The sequence below is a fragment of the Coregonus clupeaformis genome, chromosome 10 (assembly GCF_020615455.1).
Source record: "Coregonus clupeaformis isolate EN_2021a chromosome 10, ASM2061545v1, whole genome shotgun sequence".
Classification (NCBI taxonomy): domain Eukaryota; kingdom Metazoa; phylum Chordata; class Actinopteri; order Salmoniformes; family Salmonidae; genus Coregonus; species Coregonus clupeaformis.
The window spans coordinates 4230019-4250028 of NC_059201.1; positions in this window are offsets into that span (position 1 = coordinate 4230019).

The following is a 20010-nucleotide window of genomic DNA, read 5'->3' on the forward strand; positions in this document are numbered from 1 at the left end:
AAGGTAAGCATCAGCTCTCGTGGTAGGCTTTACCCAACTCAATCAGTTGGCTCCACGCAGAATCTTGACTGTTGGAGTCCATACACTAAAACGCTAATGTCGTTTCTAAGAGCATGGTTCTTTGAGAAATGCCTTTTTTAGATGCCACAATCTCTCTGGTGGTATGGGTAAGGGATTGGTGTTGAAAATACATTTTAATGTGCCGAAACTGATGGAATACAGTCAAGGATGGATATTAAGCTAGTCCGGGGCAATAACTTTAGTAGAAATGATGCCCAACTAGCCACCGGCTAGTGAAAATTCTGTATTTTCAATTATGTGACCCGTTTCAAGAAGCTAGGCGTATGTCGTACATCACTACTTCACAGGAGAGGCATTTTAACTTATTTATTTATATTTTAAATGCATTTCTTTGGCCTTATGGAACTTTCATGTGCCTTAACTTGTATGCCATATGTAAATTCAAATAACATTGTTCAGTTACGATCCTAGTTGGTTTAGCCACGGAAAAACGCAGGAACCTTCCTGCTGGCCATTATTGACTGAGATAGTGGATGGGCTGGACATGCCGAGAGACGAGTTTGGATTGGTCTGCCATGTAGCACGTTTCTGTCTATAACATGAGCTGCTCAGTATGTGGATAATCATTTCTACCGCAGCTTTTTTTGAAAGATATCATGAAGAACTGAAAAAGTTTTGCTACTACTCTCAACATTGTTGCCTTGAAGTTAATAGCGCTATCGACAAAGAAAAGGGGGAAAAAGTTGTGCTGGACTACTTTCTGGAGGACGATCGTGTCACGGTTAACTAAGCCAGAACCCAGAAGCAGACCAGGACAAGGTACGTTGAGACAAAGGTGAGTGTTTATTAATAGATTCCGAGTGAGGCTGAATAATCCAGGGAACAGAGCGGGTGGCGTGGATGGGTTGTTGAGGGTGCAGTGGTTGGTCCGGTACTGGCTCGGCAGCCGCCGACCATCAGGCAGAGGTTGGGTGAAGGTTCCGGGTGAGAGACTGCAGACAGAACAAAACGGAGGTCAGTACACAGCAAGTCAAAAAGGTGCAAAACAACAAAACTAACACTAATGGCTCAGAGACTGATACGCTGACAAACATACTGTTCATGGCTAACGATCCGGCAGGAACTGGATGTTGGGCCAGAGCCTAAGAAGGGTGATGATCAGGACCAGGTGTGCAGATTGCTGATGGGATGCAGGTGCGGAAAACAAGAGCGCTCCCCGGAGCGTTCCCGAACCCTCGGGAAACTGGAGATTACGAACAGGAACACTAGTCACCAGACAGGACCCGACTCAGACAGCCGGGATCGTCACAGTACCCCCCTCCGACGAACGCCACCGGGCGGACTCCCGGAGCGCCAGGATGGAGGCGGTAGAAGTCACTGATGAGGTCCGCATCTAGGACCTGTCGCCGCGGAATCCAACTCCTCTCTTCAGGGCCATACCCCTCCCAGTCCACGAGATACTGGAAACCCCGGCCCCGCCGTCTGGAATCCATGATGCGACGCACCGTGTAGGCAGGACCACCTCCGATCATCCGAGGAGGAGGAGGAGGAGGCGGAGGAGGCAACAGAGGACTGAGGAAGACAGGCTTGAGGCAGGAGACATGAAAGGTGGGATGGACTCTGAGCGTCCTCGGTAGTTTGAGTCGAACTGCCACTGGATTGATCACCTTCTCCACCACAAACGGACCAATGAACTTCGGTAACAACTTCCTAGACTCAGTCCGTAACGGAAGATCCCGTGTGGCCAACCAAACCCTATCTCCGATGGTATAGGTGGGAGCGGGGATCCGGCGACGATTCGCCTGGAGCTGATACCGGTCCGAAACTCTAAGGAGTGCCTTTCTGGCCCGATGCCAGGTCCGGTGGCAACGACGAATATGGGCCTGAACAGAAGGCACTGAGAGCTCCTTCTCCTGAGAAGGAAACAGGGGAGGTTGGTAGCCATACAGGCACTGGAAGGGAGACATCCCAGTGGCAGATGTAGGAAGAGTATTGTGGGCATACTCAACCCAAGGCAACTGAGAGACCCAGGAGGTGGGGTTGGAAGAGACCAGACAGCGTAGCGTGGATTCCATCTTCTGGTTGGCTCTCTCCGCCTGACCATTGGATTGGGGGTGAAAACCAGATGTGAGACTGACTGTAGCTCCAATGGCCAAACAGAAGGACTTCCAGACAGCAGAGGTAAACTGAGGACCACGGTCGGAAACGATATCACTGGGCAAACCGTGGACCCTGAAAACCTCCCTAACCAGGATCTCGGACGTCTCCGAGGCAGAGGGAAGCTTGGCAATAGGCACAAAGTGGGCGAACTTGCTGAATCTGTCCACGATAGTCAGAACGACCGTGTTCCCCTCAGAAGCGGGCAACCCAGTGACGAAGTCCAGGGCCAGATGCGACCATGGTCGCCGGGGAATAGGAAGGGGGGTGAAGTAGTCCAGAGCTGGGCCGATTGGTACTCTTATTCTGCGCACACACTGGACAGGCAGCAACAAAACCCCCGAGTATCCTCGGCCATGGCAGGCCACCAAAAACGTCTGCGAAGAAACGCCATTGTCCGAGCCACGCCAGGGTGACAAGCCATCTTGCTGGCGTGGGACCATTTGAGGACAGCAGGACGAACCGACTCAGGCACAAACAACCGACCGGGTGGACCGTTACCGGGACCGGGCTGAGTCCGAAGGGCCGCCAGCACCTCCTCCTCAATCTTCCACATAACTGCTCCCACGACGCAGTTCCGGGGGAGGATTGTCTCGGTCTTGGACCCACTCTCCTCCGTCTTGGAGAACATCCGGGACAAGGCGTCCGCCTTGCCGTTCTTAGATCCAGGTCGGAACGTCAGGGGCAAACTTGAATCGTCCGAAAAACAACGCCCACCTGGCCTGACGGGAGTTGAGACGTTTAGCCGATTGCACGTAAGCAAGATTCTTGTGGTCAGTCCAGACAATAAACGGTTGCTCCGCCCCCTCCAACCAGTGGCGCCACTCCTCCAAGGCAAGTTTCACCGCGAGAAGCTCCCGGTTACCCACATCGTAATTCCTCTCCGCAGGCGAAAGGCGACGAGAGTAGTAGGCGCAGGGATGGAGTTTACTGTCCGTGGAGCATCGCTGCGACAGGATGGCGCCAACTCCCACATCAGACGCGTCCACTTCAACGACGAACTGACGGGCCGTGTCCGGTTGAGAGAGAATCGGTGCGTTGTGAATCGCCTCTTCAAATCCAGAAACGCTCGATCCGCCTCCGGACTCCACTTGAAGGTCCTGATACTGGAAGTCAAGGCAGTTAACGGAGCGGCCACACGGCTGTAATCCCGGATGAATCTGCGGTAGAAATTCGCAAACCCCAAAAATCTCTGGAGCTGCAATCTCGTACCGGGCTGGGCCCATTCCAGAACCGCTCTAACCTTCTCCTGGTCCATCCTAATCTCTCCCCTGGAGATGATGTACCCGAGAAAGGATGTCGTGTGGGCGTGAAACTCGCACTTCTCGGCCTTCACGAACAGGCGATTCTCCAACAATCGCTGCAGAACCTGCCGGACATGCTGGACGTGGTCGGAAGGTTCCTTCGAGAAGATCAGAATGTCATCCAGGTAAACAAACACAAAGAGACCGATCATATCTCTCAGGACGTCGTTCACCATACTCTGGAATACCGCTGGAGCATTGGTCAGTCCAAACGGCATCACCTGATACTCGAAGTGACCCATCGGTGTATTGAAACCCGTCAACCACTCGTCCCCCTCTCTGATCCGGACCAGGTGATACGCATTGCGTAGGTCTAGCTTGGTGAACACCGTAGCACCCTGTAAGGAGTCGAAGGCAGAACTCATCAAGGGCAGGGGATACTTGTTCTTGACCGTGATGTCATTCAACCCCCGATAATCAATACACGGTCGAAGAGAGCCATCCTTCTTACCCACAAAGAAGAATCCTGCCCCCAGGGGTGATGACGAGGGACGAACGAGACCAGCAGCTAGGGACTCCTTGATGTAGGTCTCCAACGCCTCACGTTCAGGTCGGGAGATACTGTATAACCTTCCCTTGGGGTAGACAGCTCCAGGAACCAGGTTGATGGCACAATCATATGGTCGGTGGGGAGGGAGTGACAGAGCCTTCTGCTTACTGAAAACCTCCCCCAAATCGTGATATGTCTCGGGAACCAGGGACAAATCTGGGGGTTTAGCCTCAATCACCTGACTGGGAACCGAATGGGGGCAGGCAGTCTTGAGACAGTTAGCATGACAATCAAGGCTCCAACTCGTTACCTTGCCCGTCACCCAATCGAACGTGGGATTGTGTTCCTTCAGCCAGGGGTATCCAAGGACCAGAGGAACATGGGAAGACGGCAGAATGAAGAATGAAATCATCTCAGAATGATTCCCCGACAACCGCATCTTAACCGGTTCAGTCCTCATCGTGATACGTGCCAGACTACTGCCGTTCAGAGTGGTCGCTTCAATGGCTTCCGGCAATTGCTCCTTGGAAAGCCCCAGCTGTTCCACCAACTCGGCATCAAGAAAGCTTCCATCGGCACCTGAAATCGATAAAGCGTTAAGCGCTACGCTCTGATTCCTGTTCACAAGGGTAGCCGGGAAACGGGGTCTGACAGAGGTACTGAGAGGTTGAAACTGGCTCGCTAAAAGTCCTCCCAACTTTAGCGAGCCGGGCAGTTTGACGACCGCTGGGAACAAGTGGAGATGTAATGTCCCGAGCTACCACAGTAGAGGCAGCAGTTGGTCTTACATCTATGTTGACGCTCCTCCTTGGTTAACCCGTGCCGCCCCACTTGCATGGGTTCAGAATCGGGAGAGAGGACCTCTCCACTAATCCATTGTGGTGGAGAATGATCGACGTGTTCTGGTCCACCACCTGACCCGACTGGGAACTGAGCAGCTGATCGACTGGACGGACCCCATTGCTTCTCCCTCCTTCGCTCTCGGACTCGACTATCCACCCGAATAGACAAGGCTACCAAGCTGTCCAGGTCACTAGGCTCCGGATAGGAGATCAACTCATCCTTGAGCTGCTCCGACAGACCCTGGTAAAAGGCCGCTTGCAGAGACTCCTCGTTCCACCCACTCTCCACAGCCAACGTCTTGAACTCGATCACGAAGTCGGCCACGCTGCGAGTTCCTTGGCGAAGCGAAAACAGGCGCCTAGCTGCGTCCCTCCCTCGGACGGAATGGTCGAAGAGCTTCCTCATCTCGGCCGTGAACCCCTGGTATGAAGCCATGCAGGGATCCTGTCGTTCCCAAACGGCTGAAGCCCACTCCAGCGCTCGACCACGCAGCAACTCAATCACAAAGGCTATCCCTAGCCTTGTCTGTGGCATAAGAGTAGGGCTGTAGATCGAACACTAGTCCACACTGCATAAGGAAGGAACGGCATCTTCCCAGCTCCCCCTCATACTTATCCGGCGTCGGAACCTTGGGCTCACGGATGGACACAGCTTCAGAAGCGGCAGGCGAGATGGGTGAAACCGGTAGTGGATCCTCCACCGGACACTTGCGTTGGTTCTGGACCTCCGTCAGACCGGTAGAAAGGTTCCGAACTGACAACGCGATCTCCTGTAGTACCGTGCTATGATGGCCCAACATCTTCTCCTGCTGGGTAATAGCATGGCGAACAGAGTCCAGGTCCGCTGGGTTCATTACTGGCCGGATCGTTCTGTCACGGTTAACTAAGCCAGAACCCAGAAGCAGACCAGGACAAGGTACGTTGAGACAAAGGTGAGTGTTTATTAATAGATTCCGAGTGAGGCTGAATAATCCAGGGAACAGAGCGGGTGGCGTGGATGGGTTGTTGAGGGTGCAGTGGTTGGTCCGGTACTGGCTCGGCAGCCGCCGACCATCAGGCAGAGGTTGGGTGAAGGTTCCGGGTGAGAGACTGCAGACAGAACAAAACGGAGGTCAGTACACAGCAAGTCAAAAAGGTGCAAAACAACAAAACTAACACTAATGGCTCAGAGACTGATACGCTGACAAACATACTGTTCATGGCTAACGATCCGGCAGGAACTGGATGTTGGGCCAGAGCCTAAGAAGGGTGATGATCAGGACCAGGTGTGCAGATTGCTGATGGGATGCAGGTGCGGAAAACAAGAGCGCTCCCCGGAGCGTTCCCGAACCCTCGGGAAACTGGAGATTACGAACAGGAACACTAGTCACCAGACAGGACCCGACTCAGACAGCCGGGATCGTCACAGATCGTGCCATGCTGAGTCTCTCTGACTCTGAAAATGTATCAGAAGATTTTCATTGAACGAGACATTGTAGAGTCTTCTGATGACAGTGATAGGGAAGAAACAGCGATCAAAAGAGAACCATTGTGCTCTCCCAGAGGCTTGGCTGGGGGCGTAAAACCAACTAAGAGGTGGAATGGGTTCGCACTCAAAAAGATGTCGCATAAAGCTTACGTCATTATTCTTTTTTTATTATTATATTCACTGCATCAGGGACACAGACGTTTCGGCTTTACAGCCTTCTTTAGTGTGTAGGTCCAATTTTATTTTAATTCATAACAGCATTTGTAGGGAACAACCGATAAGCAGCAGGTACTTCTAATCAGGGTTGCCACTCATCTGCCAATCAGGGATGTGGCTTCTCTGGTCTACCTGTATACAAATGAGTCACAAAAAAAGGACAGAATTACAGGGTATGGGAGTGATCCTGACGCAACGCCGTTCATTAATAGAATGATTTGGTTCTGGAAAGTGTCTCGCAGCTGGCGAGGTGATATCTTGACGTCTAATAGTGGATTTATGTTCTCCAAGGCGTGCTTTCAAGGCGCAGGATGTTTTCCCCCAATATAAATCTTATTGCAAGAACACTGTAACATATAGATAACTCCTTTAGTAGTGCCAATTATACATGACTTTATCTCGTAGGTCCCAGAAGTCAGAGGGCATACTAAGTTAGACCATTTCCTTATGGTTCTACAAGAGGTACATGATCTACACGGGAAGCAGCCTTTTTTCTCCCTATGACCACATCTGTTTTTAATCAATATGTTTGATACGTTTCTTGATCGGTGAATAATGTGAATAAAAGTGGATTCTGGAAGGCAGAATTTAAAGAGGAGTCTCATAATAACACGTGCCAATGTTTATTGACATTAGACTTCATGCCATTACGGCTATCATTAAAAAGTAAGTATTTAGTTTACAGAAAACGGTTAATTCCTATTTTTTGTTGGGATTTAATAAGTAACTGGCTTCTGTTCAAGCTTTTAACTTGCTTTGGAGCTTCATCAAGCCAGGTATCGGGGGTATCCTCTACAGCGGAAAAGCTCAAGGAAAGAATTTGATTGTCTGTCATATTTTTCCTCTGTGTCACAGATGCGACGCAGTCTATTAAGTTGGCTTACTGGTAACTGCCTCTTTTTAGGGGGAGTGGGCGATAACTATCAGCTGTCAATATAGTATTTTTATCTGTAGGTTTTCTGTAAACGGTAGTACTTAGAGATTGTCCATCGTCCCTTTGATGCGGTGAAGTTGTCCTGTCCCCTTAGCAGAAAAACACCCCCAAAGCATAGTGTTTGACAGTGGGGATGGTGTTCTTGGGGTCATAGGCAGCATTCCTCCTCCTCCAAACACGGCGAGTTGAGTTGATGCCAAAGAGCTCGATTTTGGTCCACAACACATTCACCCAGTTCTCCTCTGAATCATTTAGATGTTCATTGGCAAACTTCAGACGGCCCTGTATATGTGCTTTCTTGAGCAGGGGGACCTTGCGGGCGCTGCATGATTTCAGTCCTTCACGGCGTAGTGTGTTACCAATTGTTTTCTTGGTGACTGTGGTCCCAGCTGTCTTGAAATCATTGACAAGACCCTCCCGTGTACTTCTGGGCTGATTCCTCACTGTTCTCATGATCATTGCAACTCCACGAGGTGAGATCTTGCCTGGAGTCCCAGGCCGAGGGAGATTGACAGTTCTTTTGTGTTTCTTCCATTTGCGAATAATCGCACCAACTGTTGTCACCTTCTCACCAAGCTGCTTGGCGATGGTCTTGTAGCCCATTCCAGCCTTGTGTAGGTCTACAATCTTGTCCCTGACATCCTTGGAGAGCTCTTTGGTCTTGGCCATGGTGGAGAGTTTGGAATCTGATTGATTGATTACTTCTGTGGACAGATGTCTTTTATACAGATAACAAACTGAGATTAGGAGCACTCCCTTTAAGAGTGTACTCCTAATCTCAGCTTGTTACCTGTATAAAAGACACCTGGGAGCCAGAAATCTTTCTGATTGAGAGGGAGTCAAATACTTATTTCCCTCATTAAAATGCAAATCAATTTATAACATTTTTGACATACGTTTTTCTGGATTTTGTTGTTGTTATTCTGTCTCTCACTGTTCAAATAAACCTACCATTAAAATTTCTTTGTCAGTGGGCAAACGTACACAATCAGCAGGGGATCAAATACTTTTTTCCCTCACTGTAGGTGCATACATTTTACATTTGAGTCACTTGTCCAGAGCGACTTACAGTTAGTGATTGCATACATTTTCATACTTACATACATACACATACATATCCTTTTTAAAAATATATTCCCCTTTATTACTTTCCAACTCCACCACCTTTTCCCTAACTGGAGTAAACTAGTGGACAACAATGCTTAGGCCTCTACTTCCAGCTTATACATACTATATACATTTTATGGACACAGTCAATTTTACAATAATTATATTAAATAAATCTATCTCTAATCACCATCCATATAGGATATCTATTTGCCATATATTTTTCAACTGTACTGTGATGTTTTACAAAAGTTCTGAACCTTTCTATTCTCTTTGTTTCTACAGATTGTAAATTGAAAATAAACATTTTTGCTAAAAATATTATTATATTATTGATCGATTGACTATGACTTTTCAGATCACCCACTAGTGCTATCTGCAGGGTTAGCTCCAGGTAAATATTGCAATCCTTTAGCCATTCCTGGACCTGTGTCCAAAAACAAGCTACAAATGGACAGTACCAAAACAAATGATCTAATGATTCTGTCTCTTTGCAGCAAAATCCGCAGAGCTGGGAAGATTGTATCCCCCAAATAAATAACATTATATTGGTAGCAAGAACGTTATATAATAATGCCTTGGGCTCAGTATGTCAAAAATGTCTTCTCAACTATTTTGCAATCTATATGGGACGGCTGTCAATCCTTTGGTCCTTAAATGAAACTGGTATACTTTTTTATTTATCACAGTTTTATTTAACCAATTATGTTATTTAATGCAAGGCTGACAGACAAGTTCTTTACTTTCTCTCACTTCCACTTTCCTCTTCCATTTTTGCGGTAAGGCTGCAATTATTTGGCTGTAATTTTGGGTAGAGCAGACATTTCCATATGTTTTTGTTAGCTGCATGTGTGAAATAACTCCACCAGTCCTACCGATGATATCATTTATGAAGATTATACCTTTTTTAAACATTTTGTCAAAAAAAAAAGTTTTTTTGTCAATTAGTATATTTGAGTATAACCACAATATTTGTTGCATTATTTGTTCTGTCGTTTCTGGAGGATTAAATTGAAATTGCAACCAACTTTCTATGGCTTATTTGAGAAATTGTGATAATTAGGAGATTATTTCCTTTTCAAATAACTGAAAGTGAGAGGTTGTAATCTGAATAAAGGGAAAAAGGCCATTCTTGAACATTGGGTGAGACAATCTTACTAATTTGCTAGAGAACCAGTTCGGATTTAAGTATAACTTTTGTATGACTGAAGCTTTTAGTGATAGGTCTAATGCTTTAATATTTAATAATTTCTGTCCTCCGAATTCATATTCATTATATAAATAGGCCTGTTTAATTTTGTCTGGCTTGCCGTTCCAAGTAAAATTTAATATTTTTTTCTCATATCATTTTAAAAACTGTTCGCTAGGCGTAGGCAAGACCATAAGCAAATAGGTTAACCGGGCTAATACTAAAGAGTTAATCAGGGTGATTTTTCCACAAATTGACAGGTATTTACCTTTCCATGGTAGTAAGAGCTTATCTATTTTTGCTAAATTTCTATTAAAATGTATTGGAGTGAGATCATTTATTTATTTGGGATATGCATTCCGAGTATATCCACATCACAATCAGACCATTTTATTGGTAAACTACATGGTAATGTAAAATTTTTATTTTTTAGTGATCCAATACGTAATATAGTACATTTGTCATAATTTGGTAGTAATCCAGAGAGTTTAGAAAATTTATCTAGATCCTCTATGAGGCTGTGGAGGGATTCTAATTGTGGATTTAAAAGAAAACATGAATCATCAGCGTACAATGACATCTTTGTTTTTAAGCCCTGGATTTCTAATCCCTTGATATTATTGTTGGATCTGATTTTAATAGCTAACATCTCAATGGCCATAATAAATAGATATGCCGATAGTGGACAACCTTGTTTCACTCCTCTTGACAGTTAAAAACTTTCTGAGAAATAGCCATTATTTACTATTTTACACATAGGGTTACTTCACATGACTTTTACCCATTTTATAAGAGATTCTCCAAAATTGAAATGCTCCAGGCATTTATATATAAACCCCAGTCGAACTTTATCAAATGCCTTTTCGAAGTCTGCTATGAATAGCAGGCCTGGTTTCCCATATTTTCCATAGTGTTCTATTGTTTCCAATACTTGCCTTATATTATCTCCAATGTATCTTCCATGTAAAAAACCTGTCTGATTAGAATGAATAATATCCGACAATACCTTTTTAATTCTATGCGCTATACATTTTGCTAGGATTTTTGCATCACAACACTTAAGTGTAAGGGGCCTCCAATTTTGTAAATGGACTGGATCTTTATATTTTCCACTTGTATCCTGTTTCAGTAATAATGAGATCAGACCTTCTTCTTGAGTGTCAGATAATCTACCATTTTCATAGGAATGGTTAAAACATGCTAATAACGGTCCGCTTAGTATATCAAAAAAGGTTTGGTATACCTCGACTGGTATGCCATCCAACCCTGGAGTTTTCCCGGACTTAAAGTCTTTAATTGCATCCAGAAGTTCCTCCTCTGTAATTTCACCTTCACATGAGTCTTTCTGTGTGGCTGTTAATTTGACATTATCAATAGAAAAAAAATATCTACAATTAGCTTCAGTTGGAGGAGATGGGGGCAACTGAAAAGAACACATATGCTTAAAGTACTTTGTTTCTTCCTTCAAAATATCATTTGGTGAATTATGGGTGACTCCGTCAATTGTAACCAGTTTCATTAAGTTCTTTTTGGTAGCATTCCTATGTTGAAGATTAAAACATAATTTGGTGCATTTTCCCCCATATTCCATCCAGTTTGCTTTATTTTTATAATATATCACACTTGATCTTTCTTGAATAAATTTCTCCATTTCTTTTAGTTTTTCCTCTAATTTATTCTGAGCTTCTATGTTACAGTTTTTATTGCTATCTATCTGTTCTGTTAGACCTTCTATTTCCTTTGTTAGTATAAACTCTTTTGACCTAAATTGATTTTGTTTTCGAGATGAGTACTGAATTGCATGGCCTCTAAAGGCACATTTAAAGGTGTCCCATACAATAAAGGGATTTGCTGTACCTATGTTATGTCGGAAAAAATCAGTTATGAATTCCTTTGTCCTAGTTAAAAAGAAATTATCATCCAATAGGCTTTGATTAAATTTCCAATATCCTCGCCCACGTGGAAATTCAGTAAAAGTAATGTATATGCCAATTATATGATGGTCCGATCCGCATTCTGTCCCCTATCAACACATTTTAAACTTTTGGTGCCAACGAGAATAACATAAGAATGAAGTCAAGACGACTAGCTTGATTCAGTCTCCGCCATGTATATCTCACTAGATCAGGATATTTAAGCCTCCATATATCTACTAGTTCTAATGTATCCATGACATTCACGATTTCCTTAAGAGCATGAGGGTGATTGTTTGTAGTGTGATTTCCTTTACGGTCCATTGAGCTATTTAAAACAGTATTATAATCCCCCACCATAATATTATTGTCTTGAATTGCTTGCAGGGTTGATCATTTATAATATATATTGTCAAAGAAGTGTGGATCATCATTATTTGGTCCGTAAAGGTTAATGAGCCATATCTGTTTATGGTCCAATAACATATTTAAAATAATCCATCTACCTTGCGTATCTTTTTGGACAATTTGCACATTCGGATCAAAATTACTATTAATTAATATCATCACCCCTTTTGAGTTTCTTTGCCCATGGGAGAAGTATATTTCGCCCCCAATTCCTTTTTCCACGCAACTTCATCTAGAATTGTTGAATGAGTTTCCTGTAAACAGTAGATATTATATTCCTTCTCTTTGAGCCATGTAAATATTGTTCTTCTTTTGTTATTATCTGCTAAGCCATTACAATTATAACTGGCTATACTTATTTCACCATACACCGTAATGAGATACAAGTTTCAAGTCTATTTATCATTATATATGTTTGTAAATGTACCAATAAAAATACTGTAATGATTGAGTGTCCATATAGCTGTACCATGATATTTGCATTTCTACTAAGTAACCCTCAAATTGTTATAATAAATAATAATAATAATAATATGCCATTTAGCAGACGCTTTTATCCAAAGCAACTTACAGTCATGCGTGCATACATTTTTTGTGTATGGGTGGTCCCGGGGATCGAACCCACTACCTTGGCGTTACAAGCGCCGTGCTCTACCAGCTGAGCTACAGAGAACCCTAATACCCCAACTAAAGCCCCTACCCATCCCAAGTCGAGCCGTCATCCCAGTGATTGGCATCCCACCCCTATCCCTCCGGATCCCTAAGGCCCCGAGAGACCAGGACCCGTCCAGCGAAAACAGCACACAGTGCCACCCACAAAACAGAAGCAGGTCAACCGCCAAAAGCATTTCCAATGCTGTCACCTCAATATATATATATATAACTATTAAAAAATACATATCTATTCAAATATCTTGCATATCTTATTTTCCATCATTAGCAATTAACATGCGTAATAATGTCGGCAGCTCATGCGTAGGATTTTAACATATAACCCGGATTGCCATTGTATTACATGTCATTTTTGACAAGCAATTATTATTTTAGCAAACAATTATTGTGGTTCATCCTATATTCTCCCTAACATCCTTACCCCCTTGCAACAGCTGTGGGATGAACACACATACACACGCACATTCTCTAACACACTCAACCCCTTTCCTCCACAATCAACCATAAAATCAGATGCTCAACAGTTGTTACATCCCAGAGCTCAACTCAAGAAAGGACCTGATTTACGAATGCATGTACAGTTACAGCTGATTGAGAAAGCATGCAAGATTGAGCAGAAATTCCCAACAATGTGAGATTTGATTAATCTATTTAATCTATGTCAAGTCCTAGGTGATGGAGATCAGATCCACCCTCTTCACCTGAGACACAAACACTCTGGTCCCCCGTTGTAACCATTTTTCCCAAGCATCTCTGTGCAGTCAGACCTTTGATTATTTTGTGCCACCTGGGCCACAATAATATGCCCACTCTCTGATTGTCCGTGTGTGACCCCCTCCCCATGGGTTACTGCAGCCAGTGTTGCCAGCACTGCCACTACCTGGGTGGGGGTACCCCACCAGAATCCCCACCGGCTAGGTACAAGGTCGTCAAGGTTCTCATTAGCAGCTTTGAGAATTTCCTTGTATATAATGCTCTCCCATCAGGGGGCTCTGGCTTTGTAGGACCAACCCTGCCAGGCAGGCTCAGAATCTTGAGGGGGCGGTGCTGCTCTAGTAGGTCTCTGACCGCATTTATTTTCCTGTTTAGGCTGCATATAGGCAACTCACAGCAGGTCCATAAAACAGATGGGGACTTCTCTTTGGTGTATGGGTCGCTCAGGTGTGTGTCTAGGATATAGGAATGGTGATCGTTTTGAAAGCTCCCTCTCACAACCCCTGCTCACAGACACATGTTGGTTCTGGGATATGCAACCATTTCCTTTCTCACTCACTTCACGCCACACTTATTCAAACACCAAAACGCACACCACACCTTCCATCACAATACATCCACACATCCCCACATACTGTGCCTTCTATGTCTTCTGTTTGCTATGTTTTTATCTCCACTATGTTGATTGAGTACTTGTGTTATAATTTAGTTGTATTTGAAGATGTATTATTTAGCCTGGTATCTTTTCTTGTAATACCGTCTTATCCCTTTATAAATTACTATTACCTACTATAAATGTGCTTTATTATTACAATCCCTACCATGACTAGTATTGGGTGTTCCATTATTCGACTCCTCTATTAGAACTTTCAGAATAGCCATGGGAGTGGTCCTTGTGTCGCGGAACATTTGGTTGTCAATATACAGTTTATCAACAACGAGAGCAACACGCTTCCCTTTTAATCTGTTTTCCTTGAAGATTGGGTACAGAACTTTTTGCGCTGTTCTGCAATCTCCCTCGGGAACTGATCATTCATGGCTATTTTCGTGCCAGAAAGTCTTTATCCTAGCTTTTTAACCATTACTTTGTCCTTAAAAAAGGAATGGTCATACCATTATCTTAACTTCAGTTCCATCCTTTATCATACCATTATGTTAGCTTCAGGAACATATATACACTATCCCACTCTGTCATTCCTCTGCTTGGACACTGGATCATTGAATCTGCAAAACAACAGCTTGATTTACACAGCATTTGGAAAATGTGCGTATTCAGTTCAATACATCCTAAAGGGGCCAAATGCATAGTCTATCCACTGAGGTGAGCACATCTTGAAAAGATTTGGCGTGGGCCCTCAAATCCTCAAAACGTTATACAGCTGCATCAGTGAGAGCATATTGGTATTGCAACAGCACCGCCCTCCATCGCATGGCACTACAGAGGGTGGTGCGGACAGCCCAGTACATCACTGGGGCCGAACTCCCTGCCATGCAGGACCTCTATACCAGGCGGTGTGAAAAGAAGGCCCGGAAAATTGTGAAAGACAACAAAGGCAAGCGGTACCGGAGCAACAAGTCTGACACCAAAAGGCTCCTGAAAAGCTTCTATCCCCATACCATAAGATTGCAAAATAGCTAACAAAATGGCTACATGGACTATATGCATTGACCCTTCTATTTGATTATAGAAATGACACACACTCACATACTCACTCTATGCACACTCTACACACTTACTCACACACACTCACACTGACACTCCAACACACACACTCACACACACACACACACACACACACACTTAATTTGCTCACACACATAACGCGCACACACATTCATACTGACTCTACACACATGCAAGCACACACACTCACGTACAATCATCATATAAGCTGCTGCTACTCTGTTTATCTTATATCCTGATGCCTAGTCACCTGATCCCTATACATATCTACCTCCATCACTCCAGTATCCCTGCACATTGTTAATATGGTACTGGAACTGACCCTGTATATAGTCACCTGACCCCTATACATATCTACCTCCATCACTCCAGTATCCCTGCACATTGTTAATATGGTACTGGAACTGACCCTGTATATAGTCACCTGACCCCTATACATATCTACCTCCATCACTCCAGTATCCCTGCACATTGTTAATATGGTATTGGAACTGACCCTGTATATAGCTACTGACCCTGGAACTGTCCCTGTATATAGCTACTGACCCTGGAACTGACCCTGTATATAGCTACTGACCCTGGAACTGTCCCTGTATATAGCTACTGACCCTGGAACTGTCCCTGTATATAGCTACTGACCCTGGAACTGTCCCTGTATATAGCTACTGACCCTGGAACTGTCCCTGTATATAGCTACTGACCCTGGAACTGACCCTGTATATAGCTACTGACCCTGGAACTGACCCTGTATATAGCTACTGACCCTGGAACTGTCCCTGTATATAGCTACTGACCCTGGAACTGACCCTGTATATAGCTACTGACCCTGGAACTGACCCTGTATATAGCTACTGACCCTGGAACTGTCCCCTGTATCAATCAATCAATCAATTTTATTTTATATAGCCCTTCTTACATCAGCTAATATCTCGAAGTGCTGTACAGAAACCCAGCCTAAAACCCCAAACAGCTAGTAATGCAGGTGTAGAAGCACGGTGGCTAGGAAAAACTCCCTAGAAAGGCAAAACCTAGGAAGAAACCTAGAGAGGAACCAGGCTATGAGGGGTGGCCAGTCCTCTTCTGGCTGTGCCGGGTGGAGATTATAACAGAACCATGCCAAGATGTTCAAAAATGTTCATAAGTGACAAGCATGGTCAAATAATAATCAGGAATAAATCTCAGTTGGCTTTTCATAGCCGATCATTAGAGTTTAAAACAGCAGGTCTGGGACAGGTAGGGGTTCCATAACCGAGGCAGAACAGTTTAAACTGGAATAGCAGCAAGGCCAGGCGGACTGGGGACAGCAAGGAGTCACCACGGCCGGTAGTCCCGACGTATGGTCCTAGGGGCTCAGGTCTCTCAGTTGGCTTTTCACAGCCGATCATTTAGAGTTGAAAACAGCAGGTCTGGGACAGGTAGGGGTTTCGTAGCCGCAGGCAGAACAGTTGAAACTGGAATAGCAGCAAGGCCAGGCGGACTGGGGACAGCAAGGTGTCATCATGCCCGGTAGTCCTGACGTATGGTCCTAGGGCTCAGGTTCTCAGAGAGAAAGAGAGAACGAGAGAATTAGAGAGAGCATACTTAAATTCACACAGGACACTGGATAAGACAGGTGAAGTACTCCAGGTATAACCAACTAACCCCAGCCCCCGACACATAAACTACTGCAGCATAAATACTGGAGGCTGAGACAGGAGCGGTCCGAGACACTGTGGCCCCATCCGAAGAAACCCCGGACAGGGCCAAACAGGAAGGATATAACCCCACCCACTCCGCCAAAGCACAGCCCCCGCACCACTAGAGGGATATCCCCAACCACCAACTTACAATCCTGAGACAAGGCCGAGTATAGCCCACAGAGGTCTCCACCACAGCACAAACCAAGGGGGGAGGGCGCCAACCCAGACAGGAAGATCACGTCAGTAACTCAACCCACTCAAGTGACGCACCCCCAGGGACGGCATGAAAGAGCACCAGCAGGCCAGTGACTCAGCCCCTGCAACAGGGTTAGAGGCAGAGAACCCCAGTGGAGAGGGGAACCGGCCCGGCAGAGACAGCAAGGGCTGTTCGTTGCTCCAGCCTTTCCGTTCACCTTCACACTCCTGGGCCAGACTACACTCAATCATATGACCTACTGAAGAGATAAGTCTTCAGTAAAGACTTAAAGGTTGAGACCGAGTCTCAGTCTCTCACATGGGTAGGCAGACTGTTCCATAAAAATGGAGATCTATAGGAGAAAGCCCTGCCTCCCGCTGTTTGCTTAGAAATTCTAGGGACAATTAGGAGGCCTGCGTCCCCTGTATATAGCTACTGACCCTGGAACTGACCCTGTATATAGTCACCTTACCCCTATACATATCTACCTCCATCACTCCAGTATCCCTGCACATTGTTAGTATGGTATTGGAACTGACCCTGTATATAGTCACCTTACCCCTATACATATCTACCTCCATCACTCCAGTATCCCTGCACATTGTTAATATGGTACTGACCCTGGAACTGTCCCTGTATATAGCTACTGACCCTGGAACTGTCCCTGTATATAGCTACTGACCCTGGAACTGTCCCTGTATATAGCTACTGACCCTGGAACTGTCCCTGTATATAGCTACTGACCCTGGAACTGTCCCTGTATATAGCTACTGACCCTGGAACTGTCCCTGTATATAACTGACTTACTTTCTCGGGTTCTTCTGATTTATATTTCTCATGTGTTTTAATTCAACTTTACTTTATTCTATAGCATTAGTGATATTGATTACTACATTGTTGGGAAAGAGCTTGCAAGAAAGGCATTTCACTGTACTTGTGCACGTGACAGTGAAACTTGAAACTTGAAACATCTCAACGGTTAGTTACTTATTCCTATAGGCTGGTCCCAGATCTGTTTGAGCTGCCTTGCCAACTCATCATGTTTGTCATGACAATGACCAGAGGGTTTGTCAAGACAGCACAAACAGATCTGGGTACAGGCTCAATTACTCGTATTGATGCTCAGGACTACCACTCTAGTACCATTGAATGAATTTTTCAGGCCTGTATCACTGTTTGAAATAAAGTGACAGAAGAACAACATGCTGCATTATTTAAACCGCTTCCAAAGCCCATGAAAGTGTAATGGTCTATGAAGTCTCAGGGAATGGAGCTGAAGGATGGGACTAATAACAACTAACAACAACTAATAACAGCAAGAAAAATAATGTAGGGCATGCTGTGTCTATAATAAGTATATAGGTTATAGGTTGAGAGCTTTTGTGAAGGAGCACATTTGGAGAGATATGCCATATAGAAGCAAATCGGATGGACATCATGAAAATGATCGGAGAGGTTGAGGGTAGAGGACGTTCAGGAGTAAAAACAAGCAAAATAATAATTATTGTAAAATTGACTGTGTCCATAAAATGTATATAGTATGTATAAGCTGAAAGTAGAGGCCTAAGCGTTGTTGTTCACTAGTTTACTCCAATTAGGGAAGGGGTGGTGGGGTTGGAAAGTAATAAAGGGAAATATATATTTTAAAAGGATATGTATTACATTTTAGTCGTTTAGGAGACACTCTTATCCAGAGCGACTTACAGTAAGTACAGTGAGGGAAAAAACTATTTGATCCCCTGCTGATTTTGTACGTTTGCCCACTGACAAAGAAATGATCAGTCTATAATTCTAATGGTAGGTTTATTTGAACAGTGAGAGACAGAATAACAACAAAAAAATCCAGAAAAACGCATGTCAAAAATTTTATAAATTGATTTGCATTTTAATGAGGGAAATAGGTATTTGACCCCTCTGCAAAACATGATTTAGTACTTGGTGGCAAAACCCTTCTTGGCAATCACAGAGGTCAGACGTTTCTTGTAGTTGGCCACAAGGTTTGCACACATCTCAGGAGGGATTTTGTCCCACTCCTTTTTGCAGATCTTCTCCAAGTCACTAAGGTTTCGAGGCTGACGTTTGGCAACTCGAACCTTCAGCTCCCTCCACAGATCTTCTATGGGATTAAGGTCTGGAGACTGGCTAGGCCACTCCAGGACCTTAATGTGCTTCTTCTTGAGCCACTCCTTTGTTGCCTTGGCCGTGTGTTTTGGGTCATTGTCATGCTGGAATACGCATCCACGATCCATTTTCAATGCCCTGGCTGAGGGAAGGAGGTTCTCACCCAAGACTTGACGGTACATCGCCCTGTCCATCGTCCCTTTGATGCGGTGAAGATGTCCTGTCCCCTTAGCAGAAAACCACCCCCAAAGCATAATGTTTCCACCTCCATGTTTGACGGTGGGGATGGTGTTCTTGGGGTCATAGGCAGCATTCCTCCTCCTCCAAACAGCGCAAGTTGAGTTGATGCCAAAGAGCTCCATTTGGTCTCATCTGACCACAACACTTTCATCCAGTTCTCCTCTGAATCATTGAGACGTTCATTGGCAAACTTCAGAAAGCATGTATATGTGCTTTCTTGAGCAGGGGGACCTTGCGGACGCTGCAGGATTTCAGTCCTTCACGGCGTAGTGTGTTACCAATTGTTTTCTTGGTGACTATGGTCCCAGCTGCCTTGAGATCATTGACAAGATCCTCCCGTGCAGTTCTGGGCTGATTCCTCACCGTTCTCATGTTCATTGCAACTCCACGAGGTGAGATCTTGCATGAAGCCCCAGGCTGAGGGAGATTGACAGTTATTTTGTGTTTCTTCCATTTGCGAATAATCGCACCAACTGTTGTCACCTTCTCACCAAGCTGCTTGGCGATGGTCTTGTAGCCCATTCCAGCCTTGTGTAGGTCTACAATCTTGTCCCTGACATCCTTGGAGAGCTCTTTGGTCTTGGCCATGGTGGAGAGTTTGGAATCTGATTGATTGATTGCTTCTCTGGACAGGTGTCTTTTATACAGGTAACAA